This window comes from Pholis gunnellus, assembly GCF_910591455.1.
Source record: "Pholis gunnellus genome assembly, chromosome: 4".
NCBI lineage: Eukaryota > Metazoa > Chordata > Actinopteri > Perciformes > Pholidae > Pholis > Pholis gunnellus.
The window spans coordinates 2,350,779-2,367,088 of NC_136530.1; positions in this window are offsets into that span (position 1 = coordinate 2,350,779).

Here is a 16,310-nt window from a genome sequence, read left to right on the forward strand (position 1 = left end):
TGGAACATCCATCACACCACAGCCGTGCACACCTGCAGTTCATCTGAACCCATGTCATAAGGCCCTCCTCTCTGGGACTTTAATCTACTAAATGATGTCTACTCATGATGTCCCTCCTAAAGTTTAATGTTATAACTTTACCCACATCTTTGCACAGTTATACAACTTGAAAACAACTTTTCCCTAATTTGTCCTACAGTCGTGTTCAACTGGTTTTCCCGTTTATTTTTGATCTTCTGTCGAACCCTTGAGGCAGACCGGCACTACTACAAAGAGGGGTCAATACCTCCTCCAAACCGCAGCTGTAGCTCGTGAGCCCAGTTGAGCGTACAAAGGAGGTGGCACTGGATGGAAAAAGTTGATAGTTGTTGGAGATGTGCTCGAGGCTGCTCGTAAACATATCACTGTGCTATGAACCGACAGTTGAAGGTTAACGTGCATGTTTTCTTAAATGAACCTCAATACCTGGGGACAAGTTGCAACAGAAGCTTGCAAGCGGAACAAATCATTTTTCACAAAAAGCCCAAAAAGTGCATGGAAATTTAAGTATTATTTGCCATTGAAATGAAACCACTGAGCCCAGAACGGCCCCATAAGGATGCTTTGTTCTCCAGAGAAGTTTCATGGAAATGGGTGAAAGGTCCCTTATGATGATAACAAATGGGCCAGTGGACCATGCAAAGTGTTGTAGTGATTGTACAACAATAAAATAACTGTTGGTTTGGCAGAATGGTTACATTTATGAAAATGTATTTCCAGGGTAACGTATCTGATGAGAAAGTACACACATTCACACATTTAACGGTCAGCTTCAGCTCAAAGAAAAGCAACAGGAGCTCTTTCCGGCTCTGTACCAAAACATACCATAAACTCCTTGATAAGAAAGATTAAGAGTCTACAGCCACGTTAGCAGCGTGGTGAGCCTGTGCTTTGAGATAACATTATCATGCTAACATGCTGCAGGCACAGTATTTACCAGTTTATAATCAGAGATTGTGGTAATAGTAAGTGTTAGCATGCTGACATTTGCTAACTAGCATAAAAGATTGATAGGAGTGTCCAACTTGGTTCGCGCGTGGTTAGCGTTGTGAGACGGTCACGGCTAACATTGTAACATGCGGTTAGCGTTGTGAGACGGTCGCAACTAACATTGTAACATGTGGTTAGCATTGTGAGACGGTCACGGCTAACATTGTAACATGCGGTTAGCGTTCTGAGACGGTCGCAACTAACATTGTAACATGTGGTTAGCATTGTGAGACGGTCACGGCTAACATTGTAACATGCGGTTATCGTTGTGAGACGGTCACAGCTAACATTGTAACATGCAGTTAGCGTTGTGAGACGGTCACAGCTAACATTGTAACATGCGGTTAGCGTTGTGAGACGGTCACGGCTAACATTGTAACATGCGATTAGCGTTGTGAGGCGGTCACGGCTAACATTGTAACATGCGATTAGCGTTGTGAGGCGGTCACGGCTAACATTGTAACATGCGATTAGCGTTGTGAGACGGTCATGGCTAACATTGTAACATGCAGTTAGCGTTGTGAGGCGGTCACGGCTAACATTGTAACATGCGATTAGCGTTGTGAGACGGTCATGGCTAACATTGTAACATGCGGTTAGCTTTGTGAGATGGTCGCGGCTAACATTGTTGGCGTTGTGAAACGGACGCAGCTAACATTGTAACATCAGAATCAGAATCAGCTTTATTGGCCATGTATGCGTGTACATACATGGAATTTGACTCCGGTTACTCCGCTCCTTTGGCACAAAGTACGTTGTTGTGGCAACGCATCACCTGTCGACTTAAAAATGAGGTTAGATTCAGGCGGATAAGTTGGTCTCCTATGATTAGTTAGCTGAAATCGAACCCCCCCACGGAAATCAATGAAAGTGGAGGCTGAATGTCAGACTGAAGATGGATATCTGATATCAGGCGAGTTAAGACCAAAGTGTATTGAGACCGAGACCAAAGACCAACAGGGCTTCCATTGAAAATGACTTGTAGCCTGTTGCTCGTTGAGTGAACGATCTAGAGACCGAAAAAGACCAGTAGATGTTGTTGACATGTTTCACAAAATAAAAAAAAATGTCATCGTCTGGGGACCGCGAATATCTGGACACCATTTCACAGCAATCCTTTAAGCAGCTGACGTATTTGAGTCTGGACTAAATGTGTTGGACAGACTGACACACACACACACACACACACACGCTTGTTAAAGTTAAAGCAAAGCAAATAAATCTAACAAATGTGCTAATGTTTAACGATAAGGATCTTGCGGAGGGGAGGGAGACAAAGCCACACTGACGACTGAGTCAACTCTTGTTTATTATAATGTGATTTGGTGTGCTGCTGATACACTTCACACCGTTTGACTTCATTTCTAAGACTTTAATCGAGACGCGCTGAGGACAATTAGCGCCCTGCAGGGGCTGTTGGGCTCCGTCAGAAATGTGTCGAACGGGGTTTGCACTCAAAACAAACCTGGAGTGAAAAAAAAACAAAACCAAAAAACAACTATGTCGGGCAAGTTAGCACACAGAAATATGGAACAAATCATATGATTGGATTCTGGTTGACCCTGTCTTCCCACAGGAACAATTAATTTCTTTGAGTTGCCAAATGGAAGGCTGACTATAGCAAATGCAATGCAAACAAAGCACAAGCGGCGCATCTGCTAAACGCTTTCAGAACCAAGATACCGAGATTTGATTTGGAATGACAAATAAAGATCTCTGTTAACAACGTGGAAAGACTCTGCGAGGGCCGTGCCAGATCATAATTCATTGGAGAGATATGTGGATAGGGGGGGCGGAGGGGGGGGGGGGGGATTTGATTGCATCATGTTTTACTTTGCAAGAGTGAGAGGCAATCTGATTTTGATATATTTGGCTGCACGAGTGAGTGTGAGACAATTGGATTAGCGATCTCTTTGGTTTGTTTGATACGGAACATCAGCCTCCTTCATGAAACTCGACGCCGCGTTGCCGCTCCGTGTGGTCTCCATCCCGGCGCTCCTCTGGGAGCGTCGCTCCAGGAGTTATGGTCGAGGGGTTTAGACTGATCTGCTGTAAAATAGATTTGTCTCCTGGCCGCCCCGTGGGTCCAGCCGGTGTCCCATTTCAAGCTTCTTATTCTCCTCTGCGCTTCCCAGATTCTTTTTATTTATTTTTTTTGCATCATATCCAGATTAAAACACCATCTCTGGAAGATATACTGCCATTGATTTGTCACACAATAACGAGGGGAAATAAACAGCCTACATACATACAGGACTGTCTCAGAAAATTAGAATATTGTGATAAAGTTCTTTATTTTGTGTAATGCAATTAAAAAAACAAAAATGTCATGCATTCTGGATTCATTACAAATCAACTGAAATATTGCAAGCCTTTTATTCTTTTAATATTGCTGATTATGGCTTACAGCTTAAGAAAACTCAAATATCCTATCTCTAAATATTAGAATATCATGAAAAAGTATACTAGTAGGGTATTCAACTAATCACTTGAATCGTCTAATTAACTCGAAACACCTGCAAGGGTTTCCTGAGCCTTGAAAAACACTCAGCTTGGTTCAGTAAACTAAATCACACGTATGGGGATTATCACAATATTCTAATTTTCTGAGACAGTCCTGTACATGATGCAGGAAGACCGAAAACCCACTGATCTCTTGTCTCCAATTTATAGCACAATCACATAGGCAGCAGACCTTGTTGTTGGGAAACTTGCTGCAAGCCAGAAAAACATGCTAACTCATGACTGTGAGGACAGTTTGCTTTCAGGAATCATATGAGAGCGCTGGAGGCTGTGAGAGTACGGGAATCCAGCACTTTTAAGACTCACTTATATATTTATTAGTTACTAAGCCAACTGTTGTTTGGTCACATCTTGCTCCTTTAAAAAAACAAATAGTTTATTTACTCTCGCTGTGAGAGTTGGAGAAGCACATGGACAATATTTCAAAAGGTTCCTTCTTCAATACTTAGCTATTAATTCATCCGGAGTCTTGAGAGTTCAATAAAATCTAAAAATAAGAACTGTTCCCATGCAGACTGTTATTTGGTGTCTTTCTCACGACATAATAATGTTTTCTTACATGATTGGTGTTGTCATGTTTACGTTTTTTCCAAGTGAAGCTGGTGTCTCAGAGGTTATGTCGTATTGTTAAAGCACAAACACGGTCTCTGTCTTCCATTAGTTCCATGTATATCCAGGGATAAAGGTCAGCAACCAGTGACGCCAAAATATGACTTTGTCTGTTGTGTTGAAAGTATGTTCTTACATTTATCACGCAGAATTTTTTGCCATGTTTTTTCAGGATTTTGCGAGCATATATTTTCTAAAGTGTTCCACAAACATCCGTTTAGGAGCCTTAGAAAAGCGTGTATAGCTCCACCCACTACAGACACTGAATACATGAGTTCAGATCTCAACATAATGTTGATGATCCATGACAGGGTTCTTCATTTGAAGAGAAGAGTCTTTGACGGTTCAGGTTTGACAAGCACCACTTGGTCTTAAAACTATGGTGGTGATTGTTGAGGACACCGGACACCCAGCTATTCAGTTCCCCTCCACCACATAGCGTATTTAAACATTAATGTCTGCCTCACGTTCCATAACGACCACGCTCAGTTGGTACTAAACAAACAAACAAAAAAAAGCAATTCCCACAAATTTGCTGCAAATGATAAATCCCAATACATTTTTCTGGCGGACTCTTTGCCTCCGAGCACAAAATGTGTTGAAGCGATGAACTGTCGCTGAGCACGCAAACATGCACCAATACACCCACGGCATCCACAACACCCCCCCGCCCACAGTCCTCCTCCTCTCAGGCATCTTGAATCTGCACAGAGTGATGATTGTTTTCTTTTTAACTTCCATTTAACCCCCCCCCCCCCCCCCCCATCTCTTCATTTTATGGCTATTGCACCGCTGCTCCTCGGTGCTCTCTGGAAGGTTTGAGCTGAATACAACAATGTTTACTCAAAGAAAAGTGCATGTGGCTGGTTTCTTTTTTCCTGTGAGGGCTTTTTTGTTTTTATCTTGAGGTGTTCTGTGTGTGCGCTTTGATGTGCGGGCCTTTTTCTGTGTATATGCATGTGCTACTGAGCCAATAGTAGTCATGTGCTTTTTTGACTTCTGGCCTTGGCCTGGGGATGACACCCGACCATTCATGTGACCAGTGACAGTGGGCTGTGTTGGCAAACGGCCTCGGGCTTAAGTGGGGAACATTTACTCCTTTCTTATGCCAGACTGACAGAAATAAACTCGATAAATTCACCAAAGTGCATTCGTCTCCCAAAACTGTTTTAAAAGAATGGCCACAACATGCCCTCCATGTGTCGGAGCAAACATGTTCAAATTCTGCTTTTCGGCCTTTTTGAACCGATCTAAGTGGAGGTGGTTGTAGTCCTGGAGTGGTCTAGCAGAGTCAATGCAGCTGCTGCGTTACTGATTCAGCACGGGCAACACCTGAACTCATTCTGCCTTCATCTGCAACACTTTCTAACCAGAAACGAGTAAAAGTGAATTACTCTCACCTCTTGGTGATGGGTAGAGAGCGACACTAACTTGGTTATTTCCTGCAGAAATGCATTTTTATTGTGAAACCTAATATTTCTGTCACAAAAACAAGTTGTTGCCCGAGTTGAACAAGAAGATTTATTGTTGTATTTGTTTGCCACAGACTCCCCTCAGGATGCTGCTCCCCCAGTGAAGCAAAAATACACACAACCACAGAAAACACACTATCACAACCACAAAAAACACACTATCACAATCACAGAAAAGTGCTTGGAATACAGAAAACACAAGCAAATAGAGAAAAATGTGATGGAAATACAGAAAAAACAAACATACATAAATGCGCCTCAAGTCTAATTTCCATGGCGTTCTCTGTGACTTCCGTTCATCTAATTGGTAGAGTTTTCATTCCTTGCAGCGTTTCCTTGTAAATGCTGATGTTTCCTTGAATTGTTTTTGTTTTTTTGTTTTTTGAACACGTCAAGTCGCAGTGAATTAAGCACTCATGGCCCAAGTATAGTTAAAAAAGTTTGGTTTGAACAAAATCCATCCTATGGTTCGTAACGTTCAAAATACAGAACACAGAATTGAACTCTGTGTGTGGAGCAGAACGAGTGATTAGCAGCGACTGATTAAATGTACTGTCTTTACAATTTACATTCTAATTAGTATTGGTAAAAATGAGTTACAACTCATCATGGACACAATCATGAACATTCTGTAAACATGTCTTGTTACACTACTTATACCATAAATCTGATCGTCTACATTCATACATACATACAACCCCAAGTATACTGATCCATAACCTGAATATGTTATTAGACTGCTAACCTGTTTGTACTTTTATGATCCATGAAGTGAACCTGTTTGTAATGTTATGATTCATACTGTTATCCTTTTATATTTGTTTGATCTTTCTCTGTTTTGGGCATTGATTTCCCACCTTAGACTTTTATATGCACTGTTTGTATTTGAACTCTTCCCACTTTGCATTGCAACTGCTTCACAGCAACTTCTCCCAGGAAAAATGTGTTATCTCATCTTATAGGTATACTTGCTGGGGAAGAAGTACCCGGAATAACAAATGAATAAAAAAAACATAGGATTGACATGTCATTGTTAAAAAATGTTTACTTTGTAAGTAATTTTTGTAAGTATATCATGAAATATAGTTTAAAGTTTAAAAGAAAAATTTGGATGAGTCAGAACATTTTATATAATAACTTGTTACGCAAACAGTTGTTCGTCACAGTCTGGCTGCAAACCACTCACCGTAGATCTGATTTCTTGGTTTGGGGATCAGAATTATTTTAAGTCTTTGTGTTCTTGAAGGAGGGTGTGAACATCAAACCATCTGGACACAAACAAAAAAAATGTATAGTAATAAAAAAACTTAAAATATGTTTATTTTCAAAATGATCTGGGTCGGTGAAATTTGCAGTCTCAAAAGATCCGTCTAACCAGCTGATTGACTCGCAAACCCTCCATGATCCAGAAACCGAGTAACTCTCCTCCCAAACACACCCGTTTCCCACATGCTCTCTCTTTTACTTGATATATTCCAGCAACAGTTTTGTGGTTTTTACACAAAATCAAACGAGAAAAAGTTGGAAGCCTCAAGTTATCCTGTCAAACTAAGACGCAGATCAAGGGACCCTGGTCAACACCTGCTATAAATTTAATATTGAATAAGCACCATGAGATCACAGAGCCTTCTACTACAGTATTAGAGTATAAACTGCAACAGATGGCGAAATACCACGGAGGTTACTGCCTTCAATGAAGACTGATGACGGATATACAGTAGGTAGTCAAATAGCACATTTTAAAACATTTAATATGTTTGTCCTAACCTTTATTTCCAGGGTTCAACACAGCCCTGTCTCCTAAAATGTAGGGTCCCAGTACAACTTAACTGCATTGTGAATTACATTTTAAGGGAAAACACATTTTGTGCCAGATAAATAGCTTAAATTACACAACAAATGTTGTTTAAAGTCAAACCGTGATGTTTTTAAAAAACCTAACCAAGTAGTTTTGTCGTGTTTTTTGTTCAGTTTCATGTGTTTAAAACTGCGACACAAGGACAAACACAGGACCAAAAATCAACATTCACTCATTTTAATTAACTTCTGTTGCTTAAATAATGTAACAAACTTAGTCATTTTGAGCTGAACCGTGATGTTTTTAACCAATCCTAACCAAGTAGTTTTGTTGCATGTTTTGTTCCAATTTACAATGTTCACATGTTTAAAATGGTCTAACATTGTTACACAGGACTTTCACCCAGGAGACCGCTGTACGTGTCCCTAGTGAAAACAAAAGTCAATGTTCATTCATTTTAAATATGCCCAGAGCTTAAATAATGTAACAAACTGTTAATTTTAAGCCAAACCACAATGTTTTTCATAAAATTATACTTGGTTTTGTCAATGTGTTGGAGTTCTTTCATTTTGTTTAAAATGTATGGCAATAATCACATTTAAAACTGTGACAGGACAAACACAGGACTATCACCCGGGAGACTACTGTGTCCTGTTTGAAACCAAATGTTAACTTATTTTAGTTTACGCACATAGCTTAAATGTTTTGAACATTGTCATAAGCCAAACCATTGTGTTTTTATACTAAACCTAACCTTTTGTTACCTAAACTCATCGAGATTTGTAAAGTTAGATTTGTTGCCTTTTTTACTTTGTTTTGTTAACCACATGTCTGAAACTGTTAAAATCTGCAACACAGTACAAACACTGGACTTTCACCCAGGAGACTGCTATTCATGTCCCTTTGTGAAAATGTACACACCGTGTATACAGGGCCACCTAAACTGTTACTACCAAAAATCACCAGCATATCACATGCTCAGGAACACTGATCATTACAGCTGCTCACAATAACCACCACAGGGAAACAGCCGACTCACCACACTCATCCATGTCTCCCAAACAAACAAACAGATTGCACAACTCACTCACTTAAACGAGGTTCACCTGCCTACCAGGCTACAGCTGCTACTGATTTTAAGTCAATGCAGACACCAGGTACACCAGAAATGGACGAGCCCCCAATATGTTACGACCTGGCTCAAAGGCCGCAACATAATGGAGACAGGACGAGTAATAAAACTAATAAATAGACATTTATTTAACGAACAAATAAACAAACTAGGTATAAAGCTGGGGCCTTTATTCCTGGCGCTCCCACCAGGCTCAGGTGTGTGTTGGCAGCTGATTAGCAGCAACCTGAATGACAGAAAGACAAACAGGACATAGACCCCTAGTGGAAGGGAGGGGTCGTCACACCATTGTACGTTTCCGCTAACATGGATTTGTTGAATCTTATTAATCTTCTTCATAAGTATTTACGATTTTAGTTCTTTAAAATCGCTAGAATGAAGGAAACAAAGTCTCTGAAACCATCATTTTTCTGGGGGAGGACACCTAGAACCCAACACATTTTTATGGTCTCAATGTTGGCAGGTATGCACTGTGCCTATTTAGTAGAAGTTACATGAGCTTTCTTTAATAAACATATGGACTTACTGATGTTCCAGGCCTTCTTTGGTTTGGTTTTACAACTGTTATAATAATTGGAGTTCTGCTCATGAAGGAGATTTGCAAATAGATCACAGATTTCAAAGTGTGGTTTTGTGGTTCAAATCGGGTTCTTTCAATTACAGCTAAGATTCCATCACGTCTTGATAACCAACATGGTTTTCGTGTTCCCTGCAGTTTCTATATCCTGCAACTACCATTGTTTATTCGTTGACATCGCATGCAATTTAATTGCTTTGTTTTTCATCTCACACTGTGTCAGTGCTTTTGATATGAATGACAAGTCTCACTTTGTTAACCAGCATAAACCAGAGCAAACGTACAGTGCAGAAACAAACGCATACAATAAGTGCAACGAGCTAACACGAATACAATAAGTGCTAAGTGGAAGGCTCAGGGTAGCACCTCTTGAAGAGGTGAGTTTTCAGCCTGCGCCGAAAGATGGGCAGCGACTCCGCTGTCCTGATGTCAGTGGGAAGTTCATTCCACCATTGTGGGGCCAGGACAGAAAACAGCCGTGACCGGGTCGATCGGCCGCAGGGACTCTGAGCGACGGGGGAACCAGGCCATGGCTTGACCATGGCCTGGAGATAGGAAGGAGCTGTTCCTTTCACTGCCCTGTAGGCTAGCACCAGAGTCTTAAACTGACTCAGAAGCCAAACCATTGTGTTTTTTTTACTCAACCTAACCAAGTGGTTTTGTTACCTAAACTCATCAAAGTAGATTTGTTGCCTTTTTTACTTTGTTTTGTTAACCACAAGAACAAACAGGACTTTCACCCAGGAGACTGCTATTCATGTCCCTTTGTGAAATCCAAAGTAGATGTTTAGTTATTTTATTATACCTACATAGCTTAAATAACGTAACAATAAATAACGTTTTACTAAACCTCACCAAGTACATTTGTTGAGTTTTTGTTTTGTCAAAAGTTCACTTATTTTAATTTAGGTCTGCAGCTTAAATAATGTAAAAAATATGGTCAAGCCAATCAAACCAAACCAAGTAACCTAACCAAGTAGTTTAGTTGTATTTTTAGATTATTTTATTACACTTTACAACTGGACAAACAGGACTTTCACCCAGGACACTGCTGCTTATGTCTCTTGTGAAACCAAAAGTTGACGTTAACTTGTTTAACTTTAAGCCAAATCATGATGTTTTTTTAATCAATCACTCCCACCAAGTAGTTTTGTTGCGTAAACCTAACCAACTAATTATTTTGCGTTTTTTTGAATTTCGTTCTGATTTACAACATTAACCACGTGTTGAAAACACTTTAAAACTGCGAGAGCCACAAGAAATTAAGTTGCCCTCGAAACGTAGTTGAGAATACAGTATAGCTGTACGGAAACAGGGTTTGCAGAAACAAAGCTTAGGTTCCAACAGTATTTCCTTAACTGGGTCGTTACACCTTGCTTTCATTGGCTATGTCAACATTGGCTTAAGCAAACGAGGCCTGTAGGGAATGCTACAGGAGCGTTGCTGAAGCTTATTGCCACTTTTTTCTCACCTGCCTGTTCCCAATCCTATTTGAAACTAAAACTAAAGGTTATGGAGGGAATGACAGAGTTGTCTAGTTTCATATATGGGCAAACTTTCTTGAGTAAAACATTAATACGTCTCCTCTCTCAAACGCTGCAATTTCAAGTCATATCTACGTTGTTAATGTGTCCGAACTCAAGCAACAAACAGCCTTCCCTCTCTGGGAAACTGTTTTTAATGTGCGTAGGGTGATAACTGACAGCTGGGGCCTCCCCGCTGTACGAGTGGAGCACAGACAATATTAGAATATCGCTGTGCCAGACCTGCTACTTCCTCTCTTGTGACTCTCAGAGGTTCATTGCAGTCTGTTAGCATCACGTTGATAGGTTTATTGCTCATAACAAACAAAGCATTATTGTGAGTGGAGATTGCAACAAGTTCATGTGATATGTATAAAATTGAAGGAAGTGCAAAGTTGACAATTCACACTATAGAGTATTTCAAGTGATAAAAGATCTTTTTTTATATTCTAGCCTCTTTTTTTAACAGCACTAGTCATTCTGACCCTGTGGTCTTGGGAACCATGAGGGGTCCAATGAGGAGCTCACTACACGTGTATAGTGCCATGATTTGTACTTGAAAATAGCTGTTGGTAATAATACTGCCATGAATCATTATTATCATTCTTGAGAGCACTGAGTATCTCAGGCATTGATACTGACCACGTGATGAAATCCAAAAACATTTTTATGGACTTCTCAGATAAAGCGTTATGGTGACATCAGATGTCAGTTGGGCCGTAAAGCATCGGCGCAGCTCGCTGGGAAGAGAACAGATGATGCAGGTTTTGAGACGGGTGGCTGGCTAGTTAGCTAGGTAGCTAACACTTGTCCTACTCCAGAGCGATGGGGAGTGAGGCGGAGAATCTGTCAGACCCAATGCTGCCACTGACCACCAGACCACATTTGGCTAATTTACTGAGCCAGTGTAGCAATAAAGCATGGTGGAAATAGCAAGCTAGCTAACTAGCCAGCTGTCCACTAGTTAGCTAGCTATCTTGCTAATTCTGCAATACTTAAATGGTACATTATACAGAAGTTGGCCCACTTCAACGGTTGCAATGGCAACGATACACATAAAAATGGCAGCCCCTCTGACCGTCTGGCTAAGTTGATTAAAACGGGACTGCCCGCTCAACTCCTACTTTATTTCTATGGTAAAAGTTGTCCATTAGCTTCTACATAACCAACCCATTCGGCACAATAATACGTTGCCATTGTACGTTTCCACTAAAATGGATTTGTTGAATCTTATTAATTTTCTTCATAAGTATTTATGATATTAGTTCTTTAAAATCGCTAGAATGAAGGAAACAAAGTCTCTGAAACCATCATTTTTCTGGGGGAGGACAATTAGAACCCAACACATTTTTATGGTCTCAATGTTGGCAGGTATGCACTGTGCCTGTTTAGTAGAAGTTACATGAGCTTTCTTTAATAAACTTACTGATGTTCCAGGCCTTCTTTGGTTTGGTTTTACAACTGTTATAATAATTGGAGTTCTGCTCATGAAGGAGATTTGCAAATAGATCACACATTTCAAAGTGTGGTTTTGTGGTTCAAATCGGGTTCTTTCAATTACAGCTAAGATTCCATCACGTCTTGATAACCAACATGGTTTTCGTGTTCCCTGCAGTTTCTATATCCTGCAACTACCATTGTTTATTCGTTGACATCGCATGCAATTTAATTGCTTTGTTTTTCATCTCACTCTGTGTCAGTGCTTTTGATATGAATGCCAAGTCTCACTTTGTTAACCAGGCTGTGCCTGCTTTGTTTCTGCCCGAGCTACATGCGATTCTGCAGTCCCATTGCCACCAAAATGAATGCAATGGAAAGGAAGGTAAATTATAACCTGGATGCAAGCAGCATCTCTGCCCACCTGCTGTAGACACCTTTATTGAGTTGTACACTGCACTAAATCACATCTAAATTACAGACCACATGGTAGAGTGAGTGATTACAGAGCCAAAGGTGAAAAAAGTTGGCTTCTTCCTGTGCTGGCCGTTCCCTTTGAATTATCGTGCTTTCGGATAACACAAAATGCTTTCAACAAAAACAAGCTGTTGTCACGCGTGTCTAAACATGTTGGCAGGCAACAAATCATTTTCTGTTATCCGAAAACATATTTTTGTGAATAGAAAAATCCATGTGTGATAATTTATGGGTGTTTTGAAGAGTTAATGCTTTACACATATTAAAGTGTCAATCCTGAAGATTTCAGTCCTGGTTGATTTCTAATTGGGTGAAAAACAAAGGGATTGTGCTGAGAGTTTAGCAGTCTGGACTCTTGGGCCATGCAATTGTTTTTAGAATTGATTGCATATTTCCATTTTTTGTGTGTATTCAATGAAGAAAAACTGCAATACAGCAGTAGAAATGAAATTAGAATAGAAGGGACATTCATCAACGTAGCTGGATGGTCAGAACGGCGACCGTTGTTATATGTACCGTTGCCATTGCGACCGTTGTAGCGTAGTAAACTTTCATATAAACTAAATCGACTTATGGCAAGTCACAGACTCACCACTTAGGAGAAGGACATGCTAACGTTACCTAGCTAACTAGCCAGTCTCCGGAGCTGCGTCAGCTCTCTTCCTGGCGAGCTGCAACAACTCTTTATGGCCCAACTGAGGCGGTTGTCACCATAAAAACTAACAGCAGGTGATGTTTTTTCTTTTGTAAGTTAATGTTACATCGGTGCATGGAATATAGCTAAGTTAGCTCACTAGCAAGCCAAGATAACGCAATACTTTCATTCTCTCTAATGTCCACCAGGGGGCGACTCCTCTGGTTGTATAGAAGTCTATGAGAAAATGACTCTACTTCTCTCTTGATTTATTACCTCAGTAAACACCAGTTTGTCTAAAAACTTAAACATCAGCTCCCATATTTACAGCATACATATACATCAGTACATAAGAAAATACAACATTTTAAAAGTAAGCAGTGAAAATAAGATGGAAAATAAAACACACTTGATAGAATAAAATGCATAACTTCAGAGGAGGTAACTTGAGACTAACATGTGAGGAAAAGACATAAAAGGGGCATTCTGACCTTTCACCTCCAGGATCAATCCGACGTCTCGTCTTTGGTCTCCGTTCTCCACCCGCATGGTGTAGTTCCCGCTGTCCTCCTCCTTGGCCCGGATCAGGGTGAGAACACCCGTGTAGCTAAAACAGAGCGACACAAACCAGAGACTGCAATTTAAAACACAACAGTCGTGGAGGTTCACAGTCGCACCGAGTCCTAATGAGAGGCCTGTTTTGACGTGCGGGAACTCGTCATTAGTCGACCTCGGGCGGGAGGCTCACCTGGTCTCGCTGAGCTGCCGGAGGCTGGTGGAGATCTCCGCCGTCACGTCGCTGAGCGGGACGCCGTCTTTGAGCCAGGTGACGTGAGCGCTGGGGAAGGAGCTGATTTCGGCCCTGAACTCCCGGACCTCGTCCAGCTCCGCCGATTCATATTCTCTGAACTCCGGCCAGACGGACATGAACTCACTCGCTGTTAGGGAAAGAGGCCGACGGACAATCAGCGCTCAATTCAGAGAGAATTTACGAAAGAACGCTAAGTAAATAAAATAAAAAGTTTTCGTACCAAAAACTCTAATAGCCAGTTCCTTGGTCTGGCTCTCGTTGCTGATGATATCGGTGATGGAGCACGAGTAGATGCCGCTGTCTTTGGTTGAGGCCTGCGGGATCGTCAGGGTGTAATGGATCTCCTGATCCCTCTTGTTCTCGTGCACTGTTTTGATTCCACGGTTAGCCTGTCAAACAACAAGGAACATCAGGAACGTTGAGCTTTCAATCGATTGGTTTCCTCTCTCTGAATATCTTTGAGTTGTGGACAAAACAAGACATTTGAGGACGTCATCTTGGGCTTTGGAAACACCATTTCTCATAACGTTTTGACATTTTATAGACCAAACAACTAATCGATTAATCGGTTTTAAAAATGATCTGATTCCAGCTTCTTACAAGTAAACATGTTCTAGTTTCTTTCCTCCTCTGTGACAGTAAACTTATAACTTATAATTAATAAAAATGTAGGTAACAAATAAATAGATAGTTGCGTGCACCTTGTTGTGTATCTATCACAGAAGCAGGTGAGGCAGAGTTGACTACTGTAACCGTGCACGTGGAGTCGGTTGCTCATAAGTGGGCGGCTACTGACTTAAACAAACATGATTTAGCATGAAGACGAGTATCATGCTGCTACTTATGTCGCTCAGTGTCTTCCCCCAATGTTTTCCACCGAACAGAGGAAATGTTTTGGAGAGAGACACTGTAAAAACTTTGCTATGGAGGCCGAGATGGAAGACCGATGCTTCCTCTTATCTGATCACAGCGTAGACGAAACATTCTCACATTACAATCATGTATTTATAGGTGGAGATGCTCTGGCTAAAGAGGACATATACAAAATATAGCTTGGATTTTGTGCATTATTCATATCCTCAAAAGCAACTACATTTCTGAATCTGACAACAACCCGTTTTAACATGTTAATCAGAAAGAAAAAAACATTTTCCGTTACCCTAAAAGACATTTATGTGAATGGAAAAATCAATGTGTGATAATTGATGGGTCTTTTACAGGAGTTAATGCTTCGAGGAAGTTAAATTAGAGGTTTGGTTTCAGGCCATTAGAGCCTTTAAGAGTCGTCTGTGGTGCTGAAAGATATTAAATGACAGTAAGAACCTATTTAGGCTTGAGTTTATGGTTCGTTTCTTTAATAGTGGTGAGACATTTTTACAACAAGCATGTTTTTTTTGCCTCAGGGTCCAAAACAGCTAATGAATACAGGAACTTGTTATTTCAAACTCTCCTCAAGGGAGCCCTGTCAGATGAGTCTTGTGTTAAATAAATATATTAATGTGTCGGCCTGCAGCGCCAAGTGGGTCAGGTACCTAAAGCACTCGTGACTAAACATACGCAAACTATAAGAAAGAATAGAGAGGCGAAGTCCCGCCCCTGCTGGTGGACCACCACGGGACCTTATTTCCCTGATCCTGTTTGAATTGTGCCAAGATTGACACACATGGTGTTTGGTCGCTCACGGCTGTTTTCTGTCCCCGCAATGGTGGAATGAACTCCCCACTGACATCAGGACAGCGGAGTCTTTCATCAGGCTGAAAACTCACCTCTTCAAGAAGCGCTACCCTGAGCCTTCCACTCAGCACTAGTTGTATTCATGTTAGTTTGTTTCTGTACCTTTGCTCTGGTTTATGCTCTGAGATGCTTGTTTAAAAAAGGAGATGCACTTATGACTTCTGGTGACTAGTAGTTCTCTTGAATACCGATGTTGAACACACTTATTGTAAGTCGCTTTGGATAAAAGCATCTGCTGAATCAGAATCAGAATCAGCTTTACATGGAATTTGACTCCGGTTACACACTACTCTCGTCGTACATACACACACATGTGAATGTGATGTGGTGTAATGTGTTTGTCGAGTTAAAAGATCATTTTGCACGTCAAGAAAGTTGCATTATGTCGGAAAACTGTGAAAATATGTAATAAGAAAAACTACAAACCCAGAAGGGTCTTAAAGTGACGTCTCTCGCTGAGTGTTTTCGTACCAGGATGTTCTCACACCAACAACAGGTCTCACTCCTTCTTTCTATTAAAAATACATCAATCAAGATAACGTTACATTTGTGCG